The sequence below is a fragment of the Protopterus annectens genome, chromosome 5.part0, assembly GCF_019279795.1.
Source record: "Protopterus annectens isolate FY-2018-M chromosome 5.part0, PAN1.0, whole genome shotgun sequence".
Taxonomy (NCBI): Eukaryota; Metazoa; Chordata; order Ceratodontiformes; family Protopteridae; genus Protopterus; species Protopterus annectens.
This window is the reverse complement of record NC_056735.1, coordinates 1,370,668,922-1,370,691,400: the sequence shown is the minus strand read 5'-3', so window position 1 is coordinate 1,370,691,400 and position 22,479 is coordinate 1,370,668,922. Positions and strand designations below refer to the sequence as shown.

The following is a 22,479-nucleotide window of genomic DNA, read 5'->3' as shown; positions in this document are numbered from 1 at the left end:
AAAGATATTCTTTTTTCCCCCCAAACATTTGTATTAAATTTACATGTATGGCAAAGGCAATCTTACATTTATATAAATGAAAAACATACAAAATGATATCACTTTAGTTGCTAACAGTTTACATCAGAGACACCATAGAAACAGCTGTAGTTGTAAACATTATACATCACTTATAAACCATCCCATCATTGTCAGTTAAGCATTATATAGCTCATTCAAATCCTGCCTTTTAAGCCTTGTTCCTGCTCTGCATATATTGCTCCCACAGTTCCCATTTTTACCTATTTAGTTTGCTCCTTCCCTTTTCTAAAAATCCCAATTCCAGTTGTTTTTTCTCTGTCACTATATTCACTACTTCTAGTAAAGTTGGTCTAGACTTTGATTTCCATTTTCTAGTAATTGCTTTTTTGGCAGCCACCATAATTAGACGCAGCAAGGTTTTACTATGTCTAGGCAATTCCGATTCTGTAGCATAACTCAAAAAAATCATCTCCCCAGTCAGTCCAGTTTCCTCACCCAGCATCTCTGACAGAGCAGTCTGCAGGGAATCCCAAAAGTCTGCCAGCTCATCACACTTCCAAAAAATATGTTCCCAGCTACCTCTTTCTTGCCCGTCACACCTCCAACATTTGCTATCCACCTGAGGAAAAATTCTTTGAAGTCTACTCTGGGTATAAAAAAACCTGTGTAAACGCTTCCAGGCTAAGATCCTAAATCTTCTAGACTTTATGACATGTTTGGGAGATATATATATATATATCCCCCCATAGTCTCTTTTTGAATTGCTTATCCAGTCTGTCTTCCCAATCCTTTCTAAGCTCCTCTGATCGATCCTTATAATTATCATGCAATATTTTATATGCTTTACTAATTATTCCTTTTTTAATGGCAGCTTCTGTTCTAGAATCTGTTAAAAACTCTACCAGTGCTGGTCTTTCATTTAGGAGCCCCCTATTTATTTCTCTTTGCCTATACTCTAATATTAATTCTTGATAGGGAAGGCAGTCTCTAACCTGCAGTCCAAATAAATTCTTGGTCTCTTCCCATTCTAGTTATTTGCTCCCAATACCTTGGTTCCTTTGCCAGTTTTGTCCAATAAATTACAGCTCCCTATTGTCTGTATCCCTGACCGCAGTCAACCCTATTTGCAAAATCTGTTTTCTCCATTCTCGTGCTGGTTTGTTTCTTAGAATACTCCCTGCTATTTTATGAATATAATACTCTGTATGATTTTGGTTGTTCCAAGAGAGAATATATTTTGGACCTTCTTTAATAGCATTGTCTACTCAGTTATCTAGAAGCCTTTAAGAACTCGAAAGTTAACAGGATGATGAGTAAATTTCTGAGATAACAGCTTGGTGCTATCCTAGCACTGTCCCCTGGGAAGGTACCAAGTGTTGGCTTTCTCAACCTTCCTGTACTAGAGTCCACACTGATCCAACGTTTGGTTTCAGTTTTATCAGAACTGATTGGAATTGTAGCTCCTTTGTTGGTGCCATAGCTTCTTGCATCTTCAACACAGACTGTATCCCAATCTCGCTCGACTCTAATACTATCGGATTGAGATGAGACTGTGACATTCGGTTAATATCCTACCAGACTACATCCTATTAATGTAACTTCCAGACAGTATCCCACCAGACTGCCAAAAATAATGTGACGTCTCCCACTATCCTGGGTCAGTAACTAAGAAGCTTCAATCCTCACTACTGACTCCAGTGTGAGACTGTGACTTAAACAGGAGTAATATTTCACAATTTTCCCGTCAGAGCACAACAGGAACATGCTCTATAATCTGGGACTGGACTGTATACTTCTGTGCACCCCCGGAACACAGTCTATAATCTGGAACTGGACTGTATTTTCTTGTTCACCCCTAATGTAACTCCTTATTACACAAGTCAGAGCAATGGGTCCCAGTTTAAGACCTCTGATACACTCACACTTAAATCTCACACATCCAGAGAGTTCTGGGAACACCTGACACATATTTCCAGCTGTGTCCCTTCCCCAACATAATATGGTAATGCTGTCACCAATCAGAGTATCTTCATGCCCTTTTAAAGGGGTGTCCTATTATGAAAATTAAATATTAAAACAAATAGCAAATGACCTAAGCAGCCAGGTTTTCAGTGTGGCCCAGGAAGTTATCAAGGCAAGTATAAGCACTCTCACATCACCAAAGAAAAACACTGATTGACCAGCCATAATGCAAATTTATAAAAATATTTAATAATGAGCAAAATATTTAATAATGAGCAAAATGATTAAATAAATATAAAACAGTGATTTCCAATAAACAAATGGAAGTCAATCACCAGGAAAATGAAGTCATTACTTTAGGATAGAGATCCAGCATTCAGAAAAAAACTCTCAACTTATCTAGCTGATTAGTTATAATTTCATAACTAACTAAAGAACACTGTCCCTGATCTAAACTAAAGTACTACAACAAAGCAAAGGCAGGCTCACAGTTCTTGGTGAGTCATTTTTGGGTGTTCACTGCACAGTACATCTGTGATCAACTGACTTCTGACTTCAGCAGGCTGTTTTATAGACTAGCCTGTCAGCTGTTCCAATTCTAATTTTCATTTCATATTTTTAAATTCAACCTACAGCTGTTTTCTAAATGTTCCTTCTGGTCTTTCAGCTTCTGACAGTAACACACAGCAACTGTTAATATTACAATGACATCTGCTGATCAGCTGAATCTGAGACAGTTTGCCTTTAGAATCTGTCTTCACCAACATGTGTAGCTTAGAAATTTAAAAGGACACTGTTCAAGTCTTTACCACATTCTGTTCAAACATCATAAATCGACATGTAAGAACTTATTTACAGTATGATAGTCATGGTGGCATATAATACACAGGACAGTCTGAAATTATGTACAGAACTTCAGCCAGATATGCTAGCACAAATGACAGTGTCTGGCTTCTTCACAGAGACTATGAGTTATGAGTCAAAACTTCATAGCTGAGCTTCAAGTGAGCGAATCAATACAGAGATTTTGTGAGCCTTCTCTTCCCTTTCGGGCCTCAGTTCTGGACATCTCGGATCCGAGATCCACTTTGAGGTTAGGGCTATTTGGCGATGAGGTTTCTCTCTCTTCTTCGGAGCTGATGGATTCATTGGCTCCAGTAGCAGCTTTGTCTATTGAAGTGTTCGAATGGCTTTTTGGTGCCTTCCCAAGGCAAGGTAGCTTCAGCTAGTTTGGTTCCACTCAAACCCAGTCTGCATTCTGCGTCTTCACCTCTTCATCTGATCGTACAGGGGTAGTCGGCACCAAGAGTTTCTGAGGTAGTCTGCATTGTCAACACCCCATCCAGTTCTGACCCTTCTACTGCACCCCTGAAGATGTTCTGAGAAAATGGGTGTGCAAGTGGAAGTACCTAGACTCATCACCATAGTCTTTCATTGAAGATACTGACTTATTCTTAGAGTTAGAGAAAGAGTAGGGTTCTCCTCTCTCCCTCTCTGAAGATGTTTTATTTGGTGACACACTAGAGTTAATTAAACTCAGAGCGGTATGGACATCCCCATAACCCTTGTCCAGATGAGTCAGTATTCTTGGAAGCTTTTGGTTCTGGACCAGCATCGTCCTGGGTGGTGTCCTCCCATTGATCCACTTATTGATCTAATGGCTCAACAGGCATGGAAGGACTCTGATGTGGTGGAACCCATACCAAAGAAAGCTTATCTGATATCTGTGCCAACTGACAGGAAGCACCGGAGTAAGGGTCCACCTGTAGATGCTATGGTGGTGGCAGCAGGCACTAAGAAAGAGGTATCAGAAGAAAGTCCATCTGCCTAACAGAGAGTCTAGGGCAATGCACAGATTTTGGAAGCTGGCCTGTGCATTAGTGACTTTTGCCCTTGGATCGCTGATCTGTCTGGCCCATTTAGCAAAGTTTCAGGAGATTTGAATAAAGAGATCGCCAAGCCACTCTGAGTTGTTACCTGTAGCTTTTCAAAAAACAGTGGATTTTAAGCTTTCCTTACTGCAGTCTTCATCCAGTGTGGCCATGCAACTGCTCTCTAATGCAGATGGCTTTATAGCCAGAGCAGCAGGCACTGGCATTACCATGTGTCGCCATACCTGGATGTGGCTTGATGACTTTGCGTAAGGCTTTAAGTCATCCTTTGGCAATGCCCCTTATGATGGTTCCACCTTTTTTGGACCAAAAGTCAAAGATACACTCAACAGGAGTCAGCAAGATATAGCGACTCTCTGTGCAGTGGGAGTACACTTCTCCACCCTGCAAAGGACTTTCTCTAGGAACCAGAACTTGGGAAAGAAAATGTTAACACAAACCTCAGAGTTCTTTCCATGACTCCCAAGGTGACAGACCTCTCCTTGACAGGGGGGGATTCTAATGGACAGTGCCCATGAGTCAGAGACAAACTTCACAGTCAAGGTTTTTTTTCCGTCTTTCTCCATGAAGTCCTTTCAGCACCCTTGAAGAGTTGCCTGGCTGCTGTACTCTGAAGGCACCTGCTGTACACCCTCAAGCCTAGCACACGATAACATCAGATTCATGGGTGCTAACAATAATATCCAGAGGCTATTCATTTCTCTTTTCTCTTCTGCCTCTGAAAAAGGAGACTGTCCCCAGTGTTGCACCCAGTCAGTGGGACTTACCAGCCATAGAATTTTCAAAGCTACTAGGAAAGAGTAATCCAGTCAGTCCCCCACAGCCAGTTAGAATCTGGTGTCTATTCGAGGTTCGTTTTAGTACCAGATAAGACTGGAAACTCAAACCCATTTTGGATCTGAGTCACCTAAACCAGTTCATAAAAATTCTGGATGGTCACAGTTCAGTCCATTTTGCCTCTTCTGAGGAAGGATAATTGGATGTGCTGTGTAGATCTCCAAGGCAGTTACTATCATATCAAAATAGCAAAACACTCCAGGAGATTTCTCCAATTCTGGCTGGGAGCCAGTCATTTCCAGTTCAGAGCACTGCCATTCAGTCTCACCACAGCCCCAGGGTGTTCACCAAGATCACAGCAGTAGTAGGTGTGCAACTGTGCCTACTGGGGATCCAAATTTTCTTTGAGGACTGGCTCCTCACTGCCTCAACCAAGCATCTTCTCATCACTCACCAACACTAAGTACTCCAGCTGCTTTTGAATTTGAGAATCTCCATAAACCTTCCAAAATGTCAACAGACTCCAACTCAAAATACAGAATTCATAGGATATCACTTAAAAAACAAACTCCCAAATAGTCAGTCTCCCTTACTCCATGGTCTAGTCACTTTGTCTAACAGCCTTTCAGGTTTTATATCACCCCATACCATCAGTGAGATTCATTTTATGTCTTTTGGGTTTCATGGCATCCACAATTTTAATGATTTCATTGGCCAAATTGAGACCTTAGCAATACAGTGGTCTCAATCCACACACCCTTTACATTCACAAATTCAGATTACACAGGTTTGCAAAACACATCACTTGGTGGATAACATCCCCATTTGTGATCAAGGAACATTCTTTCCAGATGGATTCACCTTTTGCAATAGTGACCGTGTAAGCATACCTTCCGGGGGGGGGCATCTTTAAGGGGAAAATGGTCCAAGGCACATGGTCGACAATATTTTACATCAGTATCTTGGAGCTGTGAGCAGCCCTTCTAGCACTGCAGGCATTTCAGAACCTCCTCCCCAAGGATGTGATCTCCATATAGACAGGTAAACATGACTGTGGTATGCTTCATCAACAAACAGGGAGGAACCCGTTCATACTTCCTTTGTTGAGAAGCCATGAGAGTTTGGCAATGGGTGATGTCTTCACAGTGTTTTCTGATAGCAGCACACGTTTCTGGGTCCTGCTGTGCCCTGGAGGACAAGCTGAACAGGAGAATGCTGATGCCTCAGTTGTGGTCCCTCAATTCTACAGTGACATGAACAATTTTCACTCATCTGCTTTGCTTCCTCTGGATCAGAAGTCCGTAAAATTAACCACATGGTTTCTTCAATTTTGACTGTAGCCAGAGATGCCAGACTTTTCCCAGCAGTAGACAGTGTTCTTTGCGCATCACAGAAACTGTCAAAGAGCAGTTTACCATAGTATATGGAAAAGATTTTCAATTGGGCCTATTCTAAAGTCGTGAACTACTTTTCAGCACCAGTTCCTTCAATATCTGAATTTTTATCTGATCTCTTTGACAAAGGTTAAAGTTAAGATTCAGTTGCTGAAGTGTCCAGTTTTCATGTAGGATGTGATATGTCCATAGCATCTCTTAAAATCTCAAAAGCATTCCTGAAGGGTACTTGCCTGCTAAGATCGCCCATTACAGACCAAGCTCCACCAAGGAACTTTACTGTTGCTTTACCAGCCTTAACCCAGAGTCTCCCTTTGAATCTGCTTCCACTGCAGGCCTAAAATTTCTCACATGGAAAACAATTTACTTGCATTAACATTAGCCAGTTGATTTTCAGGACTTACAAGCCCTTTCATCGAAGTCCCTTTCTTCTAGTTTTTCACAAAGAGTCTCACTCAGCACTAAAGAATGCATCCATTATTCCTAACGTGGCATCTGACGCTAATTTAAACCAGTCTATGCACCTTCCAGTTTTCTTTCCAGTAAAGGTACTTACTACACATGCTAGATGTTCATAGACAACTAAAGTTCTGTATCTACAAGACAAAAAATTTTAGAAAGTATGAACAGTTGTTTGTTTCTTTTGACAAACCTAAGCTTGGAAATTCTATTTCCACATAAATCAACAGCACATTCTTTTCTTCGACAGCCTTCAACAGAGGTTTATCCATAGATGTCATCTGTGCTGCAGCCACTTGGTCAACAGAACACACCTTTGTGTCTCAGTGTAAGTTGGACACACAATCCAGGTCATACTTATCTTTTGGCTCCACCATGCTCTGGAATGTCCTTCCTTGATACCACCCAGATTGACAGCTTGGGATTCTGTCCCAGATATTTGAACAAATGAAAATAGACAACATTGGATATGAAAGTTATTTACATATCATTAATATTAGATCCATATCTAATTTTCATCTGCTTCATTCCCCAAATTGCCATCTATGGCCCTAAGATGATCGAATGAATGTTCCCTGTTTATGCACAGTCATGTTAGACTGATCTTTCATCAGTTAACATCATCAAGGGTCTTTCCCTAGGCCATTTTAGTAAATATCTTTTTCAGACTAGTGGAGACCAACTCTATCTGAGGTTATGATGTACAGCCTAGGGAATCTGACAATACGGAACTAACGTTATAGTGAATATATAACTTTCATTTATTTTGGAGGTCTGGCAACATGTATTAAAGTATTGTTTGCTATGTTTTTGTGTGAAAAAAATTGATTTTAAATAACTTAAAATTTTTACTGGCTTATGTTTTCCCTGAAAAACAGGCACCGTTTACGACTTGACCATGGAACAGACTACTGGTACCATGATTGATCCTCATTCCAGCCACAAAAAGAAAAGTTAAGCAAACACCATTTGTCACCACTGCAGGATAGCAGTTTGCCTAGACTGCAGGTGAGTGACACTGCTGTGGCTATAGGTTGTTCCTCAGACCACTCATCTTTTAGCCTGGATCCCTCTGGTGTAGCATACAGCCACTACGGATTAGTGGTTAGCCACATCTGCTGCGTCTGTTGGAGTTCCCTCAGTGGACAGGGCAGAGCCACTGTTGTTGGTCCTGGAAGAAGGAACAGGGGAGGCTTCAGTGTTTAGTCGGAATGTTGTGCCCATCCCCAGAGAAGCTGCTGCCACCATTAACAACACTGTTGGCCCCATTTTTTCTGTCAAAAAGAAATAAAACACTAAACATGCAGGCATTCCTCCTCAAATTTCACTAGACAAGAATAGTTTACTAGATTTGGCTCAGGGGGTTAATTCAAGCAATTTACCATTCATATAAGCTGGTTTTTGGTAAAGGAAAGAGGGATACCTCTTCCTGAAGTGATTCAAGAGCCTGAATCTTAAGGAAGATGAAGGGACAGATGCAGGGTTTTCTTCTCAGATGTCTGATTCACACTCAAAGGAGAGCACAGTATCTGATTCTCCCTCTTTCCCTGAGACGATTTCCATAATGTCTTCAGAACACAAAAAAAAAAACAACACACTGAACTGAAGTGCTGAGATGAAACTTAATAGAAATATAACAGCACTTCCAGAACTACTTTTTATTCTTTAAAAATGTATAACAATATTTTAACAGCAAAGCGATAAACAGCAAGATTTCAGGCAAAGCCCTTTCTCAGTGCTACTCAAAATAGGTCACATACTAGATTTAAGTATACTGAATACATTGAACACATGATCAAAAAATTTAAATAAAAAGTTTAGATATTTTTAAACATTTTTGTTTGTTTTAAGACAAGTGTAATCCTCATTGATAATGTTTAACCCTATTTCTTACTAAACAACAATGGTGTCACTGCTTGATATATCGACAACAACTCTAAAAACACACCAAATATTTTATTAAAGCTTTTGGGTCTACACCCTTCATCAGTACTGATGAAGGGTGTAGACCCAAAAGCTTTAATAAAATATTTGGTGTTTTTTTAGAGTTAACCCTATTTCTTTTCTGCATTTAATTGTATAGTCTGCTGCTTCAGTGTCCAATAAAGTACCCCCACCCCTAATATTATAAATTCTTTGAAGACCCTAAGTTTAAAATTATGAGCAGTTTTCATGTCTTTAGTATGTTTAGGTAGTGCTTTATTTATAAACCTCCCTTTTAATATCAGAAAGGTGTTCTGACATCTTTTACCTTCCTATTACTCTTACCAATGTAAAAACATGGGCAGACTTCACATAACACTGACAAATTATGTTCTCAGTAGCACACATAGCAAAACATCTAAGTTCATGTAGTTTACTTGTACCTGGGTGAATAGATATGGTTCCTTGTTTAATATATTTAAAAATGTACATTTATGACAAAGTATGACTTCAGGCGTTGTTTAAGGTACTCTGTGTCTAGACCACATTATTAGTTCTTTGTTTTACCCTTTGGACTATCCACTGTGCCAAGAGTGCTCACAAAGTGTCTAGCCCCAGTTGTAGCCCAGTACAGGCTACAGGGAATCCACATTTTCCCACATTTAGATGACTTGTTCACTTTTGCAGTCTTTCTCAAAGTGTTAGGAATCTCTCACTTGGGTGAGAGCTCTCTTACAAAATTTGGAATTCAAAGAGAACAGTCAAAAGGCTTTTTTGACTCCTTCACACAGAATTGTGTTCTTGGGGTGTCTGCTGGAGACCTCAGTTCAAAGAGCTTTTTCCACAGGAAAAAATAAATGTATACTTAGATCTCTTTATAGGGTTTTCCAGTCATCGGCCACTGTGAGGGAATACCTCAGGATTTTTTGTCTCATGGCATCTGTGATTCTCATGATTCTCCTGGCGATACTCCACATGAGGAAGATACAGTGGTATCTGAAGTCACTTTGACCCCAGCACCAACACCAAATATCTTTTAAAATCCCAGTTCTGAGGTTGATCAGAAGAGAAATCACTTGGTGGAGAGATGGCAGATATCCCTAAATCCAAGTCTCCCCTTCTTACGTCCTGCTCAAAGCAGTTAGTCATCACATACTCCTCGGACTTTGCTTGGGGAGCAGTTTTAGGAGGGATAAAAGTCCAACTCTTCAAGTTGTTGCAAACAGTACCACAGTCATGTGGAACATCAACAAGAAAAGGAGAACCAGGTTGTACGCAATCGGCAGACTAGCCATGTTATTTTGAGATGTAGCTTCACAGCACAGTCTCACTCTACAGGCATCCTGTATCATGTCAGAGCAAAATTCTGTGGCAGACAAGATTAGCAGGATAAAGGCAGGCCCTCATGAATGGAAACTAGAGTGGGGGGGTCTTCCAAGATTTGATCCAGCTGTGAGGACTTTCTCAAGTAGACCTTTTAGCCTCCACTCTAAACAATTAGCTGCCAAAATTCTATTTCAGGACTCCATGCAAGAAGGCCTGGAAGGCATATGCCTTTTCTTTTCCTTGGACAGGAATGTGCCCATATGCCTTTCCACTGATACCAAGGATACATCTGAAGATTCAGAAGGAATTCCACAAGATCATTGTGGCAGCTCCCTTCTGGGCCAAGCAACAGTGGATGTTCTTCGTGTTTCACTGTTGCAGTCATCACATTTGGGTTATCCCTGTCAGGGTAGCCCTGGCCCGAATACCAGAGGCTTAGTATTTCTGTGTCGGTTGCAGTCGCTTCAGGACTGATGTCAGGTCGTCAGTAGTATAAAGTAAGGCAGCCAACACCATTATTTCAGTCTGTCTTGCTGAGAAGCCCTAAGCAGAGGCAGTTCGCACAAGTGCAGGTCGACTGCTGCCTGAGTTTCGTCTTCTGAATTGAAGCTGAAGTCTTCTAAAAGCTAAGTACCCCATTGGGGATCCTTTTTTCTTGCTCTAACCGATGTAAGAAAAAGTTAACAATTGTCTCGCCTGTGGAAAGCAAATACCACACCGAGACTTTCATTCTTACTGTATCACTTCCTTAGGCCCAGACCACGACGTCCCTCGCTGTCGCTTTTGTGGTTTAACGCCAGAACTGTACATTGTCGGGCCCTTATTGTAGCTAGATATTTTCGCTTACAGTCCTCGAATTCCGATATGGCTTCGGTAAGCCATCCGACAGCAGATCTTTCGAAAAAATGTAAGGATAAAGACAGAGACAGGCCACACAGGTCCAAACCTACCGACAATGCTTCCGTTAAGCTAGTCATCAGTTCTCCGGTCCTCAGTGAGGTGCTTTTGCACCCTCTGATGCCTGCTTCTGTGGATTCGCAGGCTGCTACCGAGGCCCTTTCAGAGTCTGGTATGCTGCAAAACTCTTCTTCATCTAAGGATCCTGTAGTTGTCTCACCCTTGGATGGGTCCAGAGTCACTGAGCAGGCACCGGCTTCTGTTAAAGTACTTCGCACTACTGATTCTCAACACACACCAATGACTTCTTTCGCGTCTACTGTTCTTTCAAAAACTACCTAGTTTCTAAGGCCCAGGGTATGAATCACACCCAAGAAACTGATGACCCAATCTCATTCACCTGCTTCCTTGCCTCAGTCTCAAATGCATAAAATGGCAGAACACCTTATTATGCTAATCAGGGGAAGCCAAACTACCCCTTCCAAAAGGAAAAGAGATCTGTCCCCAGTAATTTTGTTTGAACAGGAGTCTTATGACTCTAATGCATCTGAATATGAAGACATGCAAACCCCCCTTGCTTATGAGGATTCTGATGCAGAGGAATTAATTCCTTCAGCCTCTCCACCCGAGGACTTTTCCTTTGGGGAAACCCTCCATACCTTAAGGGAGCATTTCCAATGGGAATGTCAGGACTACCCTCAGTCTAAAAAGAGACTCAGAGAATTCTTGGATCTTCCACAGCACAGACCCCTGGCCATTCCCCCAGTCCTGGATGTTGTAGATGATTATTTCCTGGAATCCAGTTTGACTCCTGACACCCTCCCTCCTGCACCCAGAAAACCTGACAAGTATTACAGAGTCTCTGACTCACGCACATTTATTTATTTATTTTATTTATTTTTTATTTTAAATTTGTTGACCGGGCTAGTCTAACTGGATACATGTCCATTTTCAGTAGAGGCCCGGGGAGAAAAGCTCCAGACAAAACATTATACGCAATAAAGATTAATATTGGAATTACATTAGCAATTTTAAACATTGTAAATTCGAGTATGGAGAGAAAAAAATAAATTGATCAAGCAAGGAAAAACAAATATTCTTTTTTTTTTTTTTTTTTTTTGAGGATGAGACTACTCATTAGTAATATTTTTTGGTAGTTAGTTAGAAGGAATAATATGCTTGTAAATATTAAAATTATATGCAAACCTTTGTAATCAAGAGAGAAATAGGAAGGTTAAAGAGGAAAGTATGTAGGAGAGAGGAGAAGTCAGAGAGCAAAGAATGGAAATCAGTAGTCTACATTAGTGGGGTAAAGGGTGAAAGTGGACCTTAGGGAGTAGGAAGATAGAAGTGAAAGAGGAAGCAGTTAGTCAGGGTCAGTTAGTCATTTATTTTCAAAATCCTTACTTGTGATCCTGAGGTAATTTCTCAAGGGCCTAAAGGAATTAAAACAACCTCTACTTAAGAATCCCCCCCTCAGATAGGTATTCCCAAGCACTAGACAGATGGGGTTAAAAAGTATACACCTCTGCTACTCTTGCTATCAGAGCACTAAATTACCAGTTCCATGTGCTTATATTTCAGCAACATACCATGGAACTCCTCAAACAAAAAGTGTCTTCCTTTCCTGCTTGCACAGAATCTAAAGAGTTACAAGAGTTCATGCATTCTGCAAGTCAAGTGACTAAGCATACCTTACGCTGTGGTGTTGATGCCCTAGAAGCTTCTTGCAGGACAGCAGTCACCGGTTCGGTCCTTAGAAGACTTGCATGGCTTAAGGAACAGCCCTTGCCAGACCATGTTAAATCTAAATTATTGGATGCACACTTGTACAAAAGCAACTTATTTGGCACTAAGGCAGAGGAGGTCTTAAAAAAGATGGAAGAAAAAGCTAAATCTACACAGACAGTAAAGGATTTCCTACAGGTACAGCCACCAAGGTTAATCAGGCATTGCCCCTCCAAGCACTGGTCCTTTCCTGCTCCAACCAGGTCAGTTCAGCCCAGACCACGGGGAAGAAGACCCCCCCCCCCAGACAGCAGCCACAGGGAATGCAGAGATCAAAACAGTGGAATTCCTCCACTTCAAAACCAGGGAGTTCTAAGCCACCCCCCATGGTAAGAACTCACAATGATTCTCTTCCCCACCCCCCTCCCTCTGCCCACCTACACTTACCCCTAGGGGGAAAATGCTCCTTTCACACAAGCACCTGGGCCGCCATTACCAACGACCGCTGGGTCCTCAACATAGTGTCCCAGGGATACAGATTTTCTTTCCACACTCTTCCAACCCCAGAAGGGTTCCCAGATCTACCTCCAAACCAGTGGGTAGAGGTGAAAAAACAAGTCCTTTCCCTGCTCTCTATGAGGGCAATAGAGCACGTTCCTGCAGAAGAGATAGGCCAAGGTTTCTACTCCAGACTATTTCTGGTACCCCAAAAAGAGGGCACCTGGCACCCCATCCTCGATCTATCCATTCTAAACACCTTCCTGGTGATACCAAAATTCAAAATGCTCACTCTCCAGCAACTGCTACCCATGCTCTCCAAGGATGCTTGGTTAGCCACCTTAGACCTAAAAGAGGCCTACCTCCACATCCCTGTCAGGGAATCATGCAGAAAATATCTCAGTTTCAGGGCAGGATCCCTGCACTTTCAGTTCTCCGCACTTCCCTTTGGCTTATCTATTGCTCCCAGAGTTTTCACAAAATGTCTGGCTCCTGCTATTGCCTTTTGCAGACAAAGGAATATCCAAATTTACCCATACTTAGACAACTGCCTAATTCAGGCAGTCAGGAAAAGCTGCTCAAGCACCTGGCCTTTGTAAAGTCCCTACTGACCTCCCTAGAGCACACTATCTACGAAAAGAAATCCAAACTAGTACCCACCCAAATGATTACATTCCTGGGAGCAAGCCTGGACACAGCATCCCAGATGGTATTCCTTACACCAGAAAAGCAAACTTACCTGACAGCCTACTTCTCTCAACTAGCCACCAGACCCCAGTTATCTGCAAGGAAAATCCTGCAAGCTCTGGGATTCATGGCATATTGCATTCTACTCATTCCATATGCCAGACTGCATATGAGGAAACTTCAGTGGTACCTAAAAAGCCTTTGATGTCAACACTCTCAAGACCTGGAATCTTATACCAATGATACCTTGCCTAAGGAAAGATTTTCTTTGGTGGGCAGCAGCATGCTCCCACAATAAGGGACTACCTTTCTCACCACACCCCGCCGCCCAGACCCTCACCACAGATACGTCAGACTATGCCTGGGATGCACACCTGGACGACAGGAGCATACAGTGCCAATGGAGCCCACAGCAAATCCATCTGCACATCAACGAGAAAGAAATGTTAGCTGTCCAGCACGCATTGACAGCTTTCAGGCCCCTACTCTCCCCAGGGGCTCTCCTTATCAAAACGGACAACACCACTGTGATGTGGTATATCAGCAAGCAAGAAGGGACTCAATCCTGCCCTCAATGCAGACTGGCCATGACCCTTTGGCACACAACCTCTGCCATGCAACTCCATCTGTTACAGGCATGTTACATTGCACAATTCCTGCCAGGTTCTCTAAACTCTCTGGCAGACCATCTAAGCAGAAATCTTCTGGACCCACACAAGTGGCAGCTAGACAAAAGAATCTTCACAGTGGTAACTCAGAAATGGGACACCCCGAAGGTCGACCTGTTTGCCTCCCACACCAACCATCAGCTCAGCAAGTTCTGCACCAGGGAGAATCACTGCATGGCTTGGAAATTGGATGCCCTATCCTTCCCCTGGGTCAGTCGGTCTATGCATTTCCTCCACTACGCCTCATCACCAGGGTACTGCTCAAAATAAGGGAGGAAAAAACAAGGACAATTCTTATTGCTACAGACTGACCACCCCAGCACTGATACCCACTGCTGCGCAGCCTGTCCCCACTGCCACCATGGCAATTCACTCAGACCCCAACCATCCTGACCAAGAGGGAAGGAGATTTCATGCATCCCCAATTGCAGACCCTCAGTTTGGCAGCCTGGGTTATTCCCTGACCACTGATCAATTTACATCTGGATTCAGGCTAAGGGAGCCAATACTCCACAGCCCTCCCTACCTGTCATCCTGGATTACCTAGCTGACCTGCTACACAGTGGTCTCTCTTTTTCCTCTATTAAAATTCATGCCTATGGTATCTCTGCACATTTCCACACTGAGCAGCCCCTTTTCTCACACCCTCTGATCATACAATTCCTAAGAGGGGCTAGCAACTTGAGGCCACCCAGAAGAGCACCCTCCCCAGCTTGAGACCGTAACTTTGTGTTGGAAAAGCTAACCCTGCCACCCTTTGAACCAGCATCTTCAGCAGACCTAAATTTTCTCTTTTGGAAGACTGCTTTTCTTCTACAAATCACTTCAGCCAGAAGAGTCTCCGAGCTACAAGCACTCATGGCTGTGGAGCCCTTCATCATCTTCCATGCTAACAGGGTTTCCCCTCAGGACTTAACCCATCCTTCATGCCCAAAGTGGTGTCCAGTCTGTCCCTCAACCAATCCATTCATTTGCCCACCTTTTTCCCTAACCCACAAAACAAGGGGGAAAGGATCCTGCACTCTCTAGATGTGCACAGACAGCTCAGATTGTATCTAGTTAGGACTAAATCATTCAGAAAGTCTGATCAATTACTGGTTAGCTTTGCTGCAGGGGCAGAGGGTAAAGCCATCTCCAAACAAACAATTTCAAAGTGGATAGCACACTGCGTCCATTTCTGTTACAAGCAACACGGAAAACCTCCCCCTAAAGGGGTCAGTACTCACTCCACCAGAGCAGCCTCCACCTTTGCAGCTTTCCTCAGAGGAGTCCCCACCAGGGACATCCTGGAGACTGCCAGCTGGACATCTGTTCACACTTTCACCAAGCATTACCACCTGCCTATCTTCTCCAAATCCATGGCAGGCTTTGCCACTCCAGTCTTACAGGGCATCCTAGCCAGCCCCTAGTCTCCTTAACTGCCTCCACCCTTTCCCTCAGCTTTGGGAATCAACCCAAATGTGATGACTGCAACAGTGAAACACGAAGAACATAGTACATTTGTGTACACTTGCCATAAATGTAGATGTTCGAGTGTATTCACTGTTGCAGTCCTGGTTTCCCTCCCTCCATCCCCCCTTCTTTCTCGCTCGCTCTCTCTCACTCGCTCTCTCTGTCTCTCCCTCTCCTTGCAAGGAGCATTTTGGTATTTACTTTCTACTGGTGGGGTTCTTCCACCATAATCTGGCTCCCACGTGGGGGGCTCCAGACAGGGCAAGAAAAACTGATGTAATGGCGTTGGCTGCTTTACTTTATAATACTGACAACCTGACGTCAGTCCTACATTTATAGTAAGTGTACACAACTGTACTTTCTCCCTTTTCAAATTGGCCAGGGGCAATTACCTCAAGTGTCCTTACAGAATAGATCTACTCACATATGGTGAAGGGTGTTTGATGCACCCTGACCCCAGTCAACTTCAACTGACGTTAGGTACTTTTTTACTGAGGACGTGCAGCAGTTGCTAATACAGGCAAAAAAAAAAAAACCTGGTACTAGAAAATCATATATTAGCAAATGAAAAAGGTTTTCTAGTTGGTGCCAGCAACATAACCCGCACCAATTTAAGCAAGTTCTAGTTTTATAATATTTGTGTGAATTACTATCCTATGGCATTTTTTTACTCCTCTGTCAAGGTTCATTTATTGTCCATTTCAGCATGTCTGCCGCTGGATTGTTCTTTTTCAGTTCATTCTCATGTCAGAATGTTTTTGAAATGGGTTTTGCATAATAGGTATCCAAGAAAACTGGTGGCCCATCCATGAGATCTTAAGTTTGTGTTGGGGAAGCTAACTAGCACTTGCTTCAGTTGAACTAGCTAACCTTGATGACTTGAGGTTCTTAACGTGGAAAACTGATTGCTCTGACCTGCAAGCTCTTTATGGTGAGTCAACCTTATCCCATTTTCCACAAAGATGTGGTTTCTTTGCGAGCTAATCCTCCTTTTATGACTAAAGTGGTATATATTCGTATACCAGTAAAATGTTTATACTGCCCTATGCAATTCCTGTGAAAGTTTTTACATAGGAAAACTTGTTAGACTTAAACAAAAGGATTTATGAACATTTATTGGCAGTTAAGAAGAGGGATTTTTTAATGCACTTGCTAAAGCATGCTAGTTCATGCATTGATTTTTAGAAATTTTCTTTTTTTGTGTTGGATAGTGTCACATGCAACATTTTTAGTGGTGACTTTAAGACTTAGAATGTGGTGTGACTTTCTGGCAAATAGACCTTGCAGCAGATCAAGCACCAGGTTTCAATGAAAGTGTCAGCATAAAATGTTTTATACAGTTAAAAGTATCAGAAATGTTAAGTGTTTATTGGTTCATTTCTTTAATATCCACACTGTGGTCATCATGGTTATTCTACGGTTAAAGATATGGTTTATATATTTTACAAAACTGTATTCAAAGTGAGTACTTCAAGAATTTTTTTTATATTTTCTTATGGTTTGTACACGTCATTAACACACCTTATAACTGGCTGACTTTATTGGCCATTTTTTTCATGTGATCTATTGGCGTTTCTTTTAAACAGTGGAATGTGTTTGTTTTATGTTTTTTCTAGTGAAGTTCTGGTTCATTATTAAATAGAACAAAAATGCTAATTACTTGTGTCTGGATTCTCTGATTCCTACCTGTCTTGCGTTTTTGCGTTCTTCAGTTTTGCATATCTACTGTTATAGTAAGTTCATCAACACAACTGTACTTTACTTTACTTTCTTTTGATGTGCATAAACAGCTCTGGTGATATTTGGACCAAGTATGTTAGGAAGTCTGATCAGCTTTTTGTCTCATTTTGTAAACTGCTTCTGGCTCTAGTTAGGTAAGGCACATTGTACCAGAGCTGCTGCTGCTTCAGGGCCTTCCTTTAAAGTTTTAGATTCCAAATATGTGCTTGAAGCAGTTACTTGGTCTTCTGTTTACACTTTTTCAAAACATTACAAAATTGATGTTTTCTTAAAGATGAGAGTAGCTTGCTCGGTTATTCTTACTAGGTCTTTTGGACCATTACCTTGTTTGAAGTGTGGGAAGCAAGTACTGCATTAAGATTTTCATTCCTTTTGTCGGTTTTGTTTGGGGGCCTCAGGATGTTGATTCTAATTGTCAGGATTGTGCTAACTTTATAACTAAAACCTTTAAGCATAGGGCCGAAGTCCTTGCAGCACACATGGAATCTTCAGTGCCCGTCCTTGCTGCCCATCTTCCCTCCTCGGCTTTGGTTGCTACTTTCCTAAGAAACAAAAAAATCAAAAGCATAAGGAAAAAGAATCAGCAGATGAAGACAATCCTTCAGTGTCTGCAACTAAGTTAACTGATGACTCTGGTGAAACACTTTTGCAGCCCGCAGGTCTGGCAGCATCCAGGCCCGAGCCCACTGGTGTGTCCCCTCTGGAGGCCACCATGGTAGCAGGCCACTAAATTTCTGTCTCCAACTTCGTGTCATCTAGGTCTGAGGTCATTCATTAGGCCTCAGCTTTCAGTGCATGAACATTGGTTACCGAGGGAAAAGGTTCTTCTTCCATGGTTTTACATGAACACACTCCTCCTACAAGGACTGATGCCCTGGTCGTCTGACCATGGACAGAGTCCACCCTTTATAATCGGACACCTAAACCAAAATGAACACTCGGTGTGCATCAGCCTACTTCACAGTCACTTGCTACTACTACTTTGGTCAAAACTCAGGATTTACTAAAAATTGCCCAGGAATTAATGGCCATTATGAAGTCCAGAGTGCCTAGCCAGGCACCAACAACTACTCCTATAACCACTCCTAATAAAAGACCAGGGGAGGTTGCTTTTCTGGAAGACTCTGATTCTTCAGAATCTGAGAATGAGGAGGAGTTTTTTTATTCTGAACACCTTCCCCCTCTGTCCTATCCTGACTCATATTTAGATGATGCCCTTTCCTTGGCCTCTGCCCCCAGAAGATTGGTCATTTAAAGATGCACTTCATAAGATGAAGAAGGCTTTTCAGTTGGGAGAGTAAGGAATTCTTTTAAATTCATTACATACATCTATGTCTGCCAATCCCCAAGCCATTAACTATCCCTCCATTCCATGTGGTGTTAGATGATGATGTTCTTCGTGTTTCACTGTTGCAATCATTACATTTGGGTAATCTGCTGGCAGGTTGCCCTCGGTCGCCTGAATATCAAAGTCTTGGGTCCTGCGTCAGTTGCTGTCTCCTCTTCCATGACGTCAGGTCGTCAGGGGTATAAAACATGTAGCCGACGCCACTTTCTTCAGTCTTTCTTGCAGAGCGGTGCCCGAAGCAGAAGCAGTTCGCAAGAGCTGGTTGGCCGACTCCTGAAATTTTCGCATTCGAGTTTCAGAACCGAAGTCTTCAATTAAAGCTAAGTACCCCGTTGGGGAAACTTTTTCTTGCTCCTTACCGATGTCAGTAAAAGTTAATAATTGCATTACTTGTGGGAAGCAAATACCTCATATGGATTTTCATTTGTACTGTGTTCCTTGCCTAGGCCCAGATCATAACGTGCCTTGCTGTCGGTTTTGTGCTAGATTTAACAAACGCACTATTAAGTGTCTGTATATCTTTGCTTCAAAATATTTTGGATCCAGATTTAATTACCCAGAAATGTCGTTGGATAGCAATCTGACTACCGGAGCTCACAAAAAACGCAAAGAAAAGGACAGAGACAGACCGTCTAGGTCCAAAACTGACGAAGCTTCTGCTAAGCCAGTCGCCGGTACTCAGTGAGGTGCTTTCGCAGCCCCTGATACCTGCTACTTTTGAGTCTCAGGCCTCTACCGAGGCCCATGCGGAGTCAGGTATGCCGCGAGATTCTCAGAGTATTGAACCCGCGGATGTCTCTCCCTCGGATGGGTCTGAAGCCACTGAGCAGGCACCGGCTTCTGAGGGTGTTTTTAGGCCTCAACGTTTCTATATAAAACTGACGCCAGCTTCAAAAACAAAAGCAACTTCTAAGTCTAAGAAACCGATGCATGAGCCACGTGCTCAGGCCCCTATGCCTAAAAAACAGATGATCAAAATGGCTGAAGACTTAATTACCTCCCGCTAAGAGGCCTGGACAAGACACTGATTATGAATCTTCAGATCAGGTTTCTATTTCTTCTGATCAGGAATTTTCTATACCACCCTATGAGGATTCAGATGCTGAAGAATCCATTCCATCTGCATCTCCTCCCGAGGATTATTCCTTTGGAGAAATCTTGCATACTTTAAGGGAACATTTTCATTGAGAGAGTCAGGATTTATCTGAATCAAAAAAGAGGCTTAGGGATTTTCTTCTTCTTCCTCAGCATAGGCTTTTGGCTATACCTCCTGTATTAGACATTGTTGATGATGTATTTGCGGAATCAAGCATGGCTCCTGATTCCCTACCTCCAGCTCCTAGTAAACCAGACAGATATTACAGGGTTCCTGACTCCCACAAATTTTTATTCAAAAATCCTGCTGCTGATCCTGAAACTATCTCACAGGGTCCCAGAGGTGTAAAGGCCTCAACAGCCAAGAATCCTATCCCCTCTGATAGTGTTTCCTGGGCATTGGATAGATGGGAAAAGAAGGTTTATACATCTGCAGCCGTGGCAATTAGTGCCTTAAACTGCCATTTTCATATGCTTAAATATCAGCAGCATGTTATGAGCATATTGAAACAGAAAATGATGTTGATTTCTGATTGTGTGGAAAATAAAGAATTTCAGGAATTATTGCATGCAGCAGAACAGGTTGGAAAGCATACTTTGCAATGTGGTTTTGATTCCTTGGAGGCCTCTTGCAGGGCCGCAGTTACTGGATCTGTGATTAGAAGGCATGCCTGGCTCAAGGAGCAAAGTCTGCCTGATCATGTTAAAGCTAATTTGTTGGATACACCTTTACAGCATGATACTCTGGTAATAAGGCAGAAGATGTTTTAAAGAAAATGGAAGACAAAGCTAAATCTTTGCAAACTGTAAAATATTTCTTACAAGTGCAGCCACCCAGATTCAGTAGACACTGGCCTACTAAAAATTGGTCCTTTCCTGTGTCTAACAGGGCCTCACAAGACAAATCCAGGTGCTCAAAAGGCTGTAGTTGCCAATCACAGGGTTCTTAAAGGTCAAAGCAATGGGGTGCCTCTACCTCCAAATCTGGAGGAAACAAAGCACAACCCTACAGTAGGCAGTCTCAATGACTTCCCTCTAACATCACCAAGCACTTATCTGTTGGCAGCCCCCTTGGGGGGAAAATTAGCACTTCATGCTCAAAATTGGCAGTTAATAACCCAGGACAAGTGGGTATTAAACATAGTATCCCAGGGGTACATATTTCATTTCCATACTTTGCCAATTCCAAATGGTTGGCCAGATCTGCCACAAAATCAGTGGGCAGAGGCTCAGAAACAAGTTACGTCCCTCATGGATATGGGGGCTATTCAACCAGTACCAGAACAGGAAAAAGGACAAGGTTTTTATTCAAGACTGTTCCTGGTACCCAGAAAAGACAATGCCTGGCGTCCAATACTGGACTTACCGATTTTGAACACATTCTTGGACATCCCAAAATTCAAAATGCTGACTTCACAACAGCTTCTGCCCATGCTGGGCAAGAACGTTTGGTTAGTGACTCTAGACTTAAGAGGCATACCTGCATATCCCAATAAGGGAATCATGCAAAAGATACCTCCGCTTCAAGGCATGTTTTATGCATTACCAATTCTCTGCACTGCCCTTTGGCTTATCTAGTGCGCCCAGGGTCTTTACAAAGTGCCTGGCACCAGTAATTGCATTTTGCAGACGGGGCATACAAATCTATCCTTACTTGGACGACTGTCTCATTCAAGCAGAAAACAAGGACATTCTTCAACATCTGGCGTTTGTAAAAAAGCTTCTAACATGCCTAGGGTACACAATAAATGAAAAGAAATCACAACTGGTACCCTCTCAAAAAACTACATTCCTGGGTACAAGCTTGAATACAACTGCCCAGATAGCTTACCTTACGCCAGACAAAGGCAACTGACTGTATAATTCAAACAGATGGCAACAAAAACCCAGTTATCTGCAAGACACATTCTGCAGGCTTTGGGGTTCATGGCATCCTGCAATCTACTAATTTCATATGCAAGACTACATATGAGAAAACTACAATGGTATCTAAAAAGCTTATGGAGTCAACATTGTCACAGTCTGGAAACAATGATTCCTCTCATTCCCTGACTGCAACAGGAGTTTCTTTGGTGGGTAGAGACATGTCACCAGAACAAGGGATGGCCTTTCACTCTAACCCCTGCCATCAAAACCCTAACTACAGATGCATCAGACTATGCTTGGGGGGTGCACCTGGCGGGGAGATGCATTCAGGGCATATGAAGCCTAAAACAAATGCATGTGGAGCATTTCTCCCCGGGCCTCCGCTGAAAACAGGCACTGTGGAACCTAGTCGGACATTCCCGGTCAACAAATGATAAATAAATAAAAATAAAAAATAAAATAAATAAAAATCTGCATATCAGCCAAGAAGAGATGCTAGCTGTTCAGAATGTCCTGACAGCCTTCAAGGACTTACTTCATCCAGGACAACTACTGATAAAGACAGACAACATCACGGTTATGTGGCACATAAACAAGCAAGGGGGGTACACATTCCTACCCCCTTTGCAGACTAGCCATGGCATTGTGGAACACAGCCTTGACCTACCAAGTACATCTTCAAGCTCAATTCCTGCCAGGAAAACAAAATACTCTGGCAGACGACCTAAGCGGAAATCTTATGGACC

General features: G+C 42.4%; 1 protein-coding gene across 1 annotated transcript in view; it reads left to right on the top strand.

Moving 5' to 3' along the window:
- The window catches only part of PICALM (phosphatidylinositol binding clathrin assembly protein), a 1,485,257-nt gene that overhangs the window by 1,405,218 nt on the left and 57,560 nt on the right, over positions 1-22,479 (top strand). The window lies entirely within an intron of this gene.